Source organism: Pteropus alecto, unplaced genomic scaffold, assembly GCF_000325575.1.
Source record: "Pteropus alecto unplaced genomic scaffold, ASM32557v1 scaffold563, whole genome shotgun sequence".
Lineage (NCBI taxonomy): Eukaryota > Metazoa > Chordata > Mammalia > Chiroptera > Pteropodidae > Pteropus > Pteropus alecto.
This window is the reverse complement of record NW_006433385.1, coordinates 395,840-400,870: the sequence shown is the minus strand read 5'-3', so window position 1 is coordinate 400,870 and position 5,031 is coordinate 395,840.

Below are 5,031 nucleotides of genomic sequence, written 5' to 3'. Positions count from 1 at the left end.
CAGCTGTCACTGGTCCTGAGCTGGGCACGCCGGCTGCCGGCACCACTCACGAATCGCCAGCATTCACGCTCTGTCCCGGAGCCTCCACCTGTCCCCCTAGGTCTGAGCGGCAGGGCTGTGTGGCCCCATCTGTCACCCTCCATCCAGGACTCAGTGCCAGAGACTAAACTTCAGACCCCCAACTTCCACCTTCCGGGGCGGTGTGGAGGGCGGCCTGGGGGGCGGTGTGGAGGGCGGCCTGGGGGCAGGGTCCCGTGAGGGGCGCCCTCGTGGGCAGCAAAGGCAGCGAGCGATGCACAAACACGCGTTCGCCGAGGAAAACTGACACCTCTGCAGTTCAGGCCCAAATCCCCCCGGTCAGTCCCCAAACCCGATCTCTCCCTCGGCTCAGAGGGGGCGTCTTTCCAAGTTCCTCTATGTCTCTGTGTAAAGTATCCAGAGAAATCATATTGTACTATCACGTGCATCAGGTTCTGCTGTTATTTCTTCCATAAATTGTAAACTACAAATATTCTGCAATTAAATTCACTGAAAACAGTCTCCCGTGTCTAAACGGTCTGTCGGGGCCCACGACGACCTGCAGCGTTCCCAGCTCGGCACGTCACGCTTTCCCCGGCCGCGTCCCACGGCAGACACTCCGGCTGCCTCTCGTTTTGTCCCAGGACGAACGCTGTCCCCGTCACAGGCCCGAGGCTCCTCCAAGCTGGCCCGCCCTGCGCTCCCGGCCCTGGAACCACGATTTGCTGTCTACGCTGCTCTGAGGGGGAAAAACAGCAACCGTGTCCCCAGGAACATTTTCTTACAAATTGTTAGTGATTTTTTTCCAAAATCCTGAGTCCCACCAAGGTGATCTTTGTATCCACTTGGGGGCAGATTTCCGCCTGGGAAAGAGCTGCTGAGGAGGTAGAGGGGACAGACGGACGGAAGACCGGGGTCGGCGCGGAGTAGGGGAGAGGGGAGAGGGGACAAGCTCGGCCGTGTGGGACGCGCCTGCTCAGGCGGCAGGGCCGCCAGCGCCCACGGGGGGAAACCAGGCCGTGCGGGAGAGAGGAGGCGGCTAAGTAAACTGGGCCACGGACCATCATGCAGCCACCGAGGCTAGGAAGACTCGGCAGAAGCTCCCGACACCGAGTTACAGAGCTGAAGCTCCATGAGGGCTCCGGGGTGCAGAGTGTCGGCGGACACCGGCGGGGCGGGGGCGCTGGGGGCGCAGTGGGCGTGGCTGATGCCCCTGCACTGCCACCCGGTCGTTTCGTTCCGCGCTCGGCGACGGAGGCTCATGCGAAGCAGCGGCGGGGAGAAGGCGGGAAAGGGAAACTCATGGAGGACAAAGGGAAAGGGGCGGCGGGCGAGAAGGGAGGCCTGGGGCGAAAGGCACCTCAGCGCCACGCCAGCCACGGCGTCCCCACGCCAGCCGCAGTGTCCCCAGCGCCTCTTCCATGCCCTTCGGACTGAAAACGGTCCTCACTGGACACCGGAGAAGCATCCTCCAGGCCTCCAGTCTTTGCGAAAGGGTTAGGGACACGGGATCAGGGGCTCGAGGCCCTCGGGTCTGGCGCGTGAGGGGAGCCGGGGCAGGCCATCGAGGAGCGCGCAGCAGGAGCCCTCGCGAGCCAGGGACTCTGCGCTGGGTTCAGAGGCGGCCAGGGCTTGTCCGGCAGCGCCCGGCAGAAGGCACGTGGCGGGCCGGGTCTGGGTGCTCTTCTCAGGCTGTCCTGCCGCAAGCCTGTGTGGTCCTTTCTAGAACGGCTTTCGCGTCAAGTACGACGGGGACACAGTGAGGCTGAGAAGAAAGACTGTGACAAGGGGCTCGGGCTCCGGGCGGGGCGCACCTGCGGGGGGTGGGGCGACCTGCGGGGCTGCGCGTCGGCCCTGTCCCTGCAGCCCGTCTCAGGAGACTTCACGGTGAAAGCGGATTTGTCACCAGGAAAACGGGTTTCCTAGAATGTTCGAAAGCATCGGCTGGGAAACGCCCCACCCCGTCGTCCGCCTGTGGGGCGGGGCTTCAGCACGTGATGCGGGGAGACAGGATGTTCACGGCATGGCAGAGCCACCGGGGTCAGCTACCGGTCCCTTTGCAGGCTGAGAGGGGCTGAGGCACACAGGACTTACGAAGACTATGTGTTTTGGGGAGCGGAAGAGACAGTGAAGACAGGTCCCAGGGGGTCTCACCTCGTCCCCCAACGAGGCTGAGGGCTCACTTAGCTCTGGGGGCTCTGAGCCCCTTTTCTGTGCTGTGGTCCCCTCGGGCACAGCCACCTCCTCACAGCTGCTGGCTCTGCCGCCAAGCACCGCTTCAGGTCACTCCCTCCACAGAGCGCGTCCCAGAGGTGCCCAGTGTCCCCGGCATCCATATGGGATGCGGGAGCGTCCTCGGGGGCGGGGTGCAGGAGGGAAGAGCTTTCGATCCGAGGCAGGGAACACAGAGATCCTGCCGGAAGCAGAGGAGGTGGGAAGGACACGACGGGGGTGCAGGAGGCGTCTGCTCGTGGTCCCAGCTCTAGGGTTTCGTGGAGCAGATGGCAGACTATTTATACCTCCCTCAGACAGAGCCGAGATCTGTGAGGTGCCAGGGCTGACAGCCGGCGGGGACCCCTGGATTCCGGTTTGGGGGGAACCACCTGTGCCCACCCTCCAGGCTGCTGAGAGTCCTCTGGACACCCATTCTCCCAGAGATGGCAAAGCCTCTGTCGTGACAGCTGTGGGGACCAGGCACTACGCTAAGCCCTCAGTCTCTCTTCTTGGCCCACAATTCTTCCTGGCTCAGATCACCTCACAGCTACACCTCACTGCAGGCTTGGGAGGTCTGAGGTCAGAGTCAAGCACTTGCCACCAACCTCCAAGGCCAAGAGCCGAGCCCCAGCGAGGACACAGCCACGGGAGGCGCCATCTGCTCCATGCAGCAGGGAGGGAGGTGCCGTGAGCACCACGGGCCAGGCCGACACCGACCCCCGGGGCTGCGGGTGCTGGTGCCAGGGCGCCTGCCAGTGAGTAGACGGGACACCCTGGGGTCACGAGGTGGGGCGCCTGGTCACCTGAGTCATTGTCCCTACCTTGCAGAGCCCCGCGGTGACCAAACAGCTCACACGTGTCAAGCACTTGTGCCCTGCCTGGTAACAGGAAAGTCCCAAGTGGCGATATGGCTGTTGACCACGACCTGGCAATAAAGAGCACTCTGTCCCTGAGCCTGCCATGCCCTGGGCCCAGGTGCTTCCCCTGACCCTGCCGGGGACACTGCAGGGCCCCACTGGCCGGGCCAGGGATCCAGTGTGGCTCTTCCCCAGGAATGTGAGTGCAGCAGCTGCAGGCTGGGGGCGCAGAGTGTGGGCGCGTGGGGCATGGCTGTGGGGTGCCGCGGGGGGCCGCGGACATGGGGCTCGGCACCTCCCCACTGGGAGTAGCCAGGCCAAGGCCCCACAGCCACCCTGCAGGGCCCGCGGCAGACGGCCTGCCCCGGCCCAGACATTTGTGATCTGTCTCCTAAGAGGATGGAGCAGGGACCCGGGACAGACGAGGGAGAAGGTCGGGACAGGCAGGGAAGCTGAGCTAGGGAAAGGCGTACGGAGCCTTGGGCGGGTGGGCACGAGGGCTGGCAGAGAAGGAGAAGTGGCAGATTCTGAGAAAAGGAGGGACATGGAATCGAGCCCTTGGAGAAGCAGGACGAGTGTGGGGAGAGCCACGTCCCTGCAGTTCCCAGGCGACAAGACCAGTCGCCGTCTGCAGGCCTCAGCCGCCCCCTCAGCACGGCTTGGGACTCGGGACTGGCAGCGGAGGCTGCAGCCCACACGCCCAGCACCCCCCCAGCCCCCCCACCTTCCGACCTGGGAGGCTGCCCTGGGCCAGCCCGCAGCCTGGGCGCAGCTGGGTGTCCAAGCCCCAGCGGGGAATGCAGGGAGGGCCCCAGAGCACATTCTGGGGAGGAGAAGCCAGCATCTCCACCCAGGCAGCAGCTGCTCCCAAATATGTCACAACTTGTCAAAGAGGCAGAAATAGAAGCCATCCAGGAGTGGAGGGGGTGGGTGGCACGCTGGGGCTTGGGGAGGCTGGACCGGGAGGGGCAGGCGGGGGCTAACCAGCGAGTGTGACAGAGGCGTGCCGACCGGTCCGGGCAGGCTGCGGCGGGTCCAGAGACGGCCCAAGGGCCTTTCTGAGACCGCGTATGACAGCGACATGGAGACGGGAAGAGACAAAGTCCCCACGGAAGCTGCACCCCCACCCTGGGAGGCCACTCTTCAGGGCGAGGCCTGTTCGGACAGCTCTCTAAACAGTTCTCGTACCCCGATACGGTCGGAAGAAGAACGTCGCCTCTCAACGGGCTGCTAGAACCGCCACATCCCGCACTCCGCCTGTCAGGCGGGGACGGCGGGGACCGGCAGCAGGGTGCCCCGAGGCCTCGTCCGGCACCCCGACTCCAGGACAGCATCTGTCTTGTGGGGACCGAGGGCCAGGCTCTCGGGGGAGCACCGGCCACTCATCAAAAAGCCTTGCCCACGTCTCAAAGGCCCCGGGCCTCAGGGCCTCAGCCCGCTGCACCTCGGTCTGGGTGTCTTTGAACCAGTCACCTCCCCTGGCCCTCACCCCCAAGGGCCCAGGCCGAGGCCAGAGATTCTTGAATAAGCCTGGCTCTGGGGTCCAGACCAGACAGGGACTGGATTCCCAGTGGTCACCTGATGCCCAGTCCTCAGTGGACACATGAGTGGCCTCCGAGGCCCCCCCTGCTGCTCACCCCTCCACCTCCAAACCCTCCTCCCACTGCCCGCCTCTCACCCTCTCGAGCCTTCTCTCCACCCACCATCATCGTCTCTCCCGACAGCTCCCACAACTCCCTGTTCGAAGCCCAGGGCACCTCCAGGCCCCTGGCTGCCTCCAACCTGGGGCCCCAGGCCCACCTGGAAAGCAGGTGCTCCCAGCAGCCTGGGGGACGAGGAGGGGGCGCCAGGCCCGGAGGCCTGAGTCCGCAGTCCCTGTGCCCGCCCCCCCCCCACCCGCCGTCTCGGCCTCAGTGCCCAGCAGGAAAGGGAGAAGGTGGAC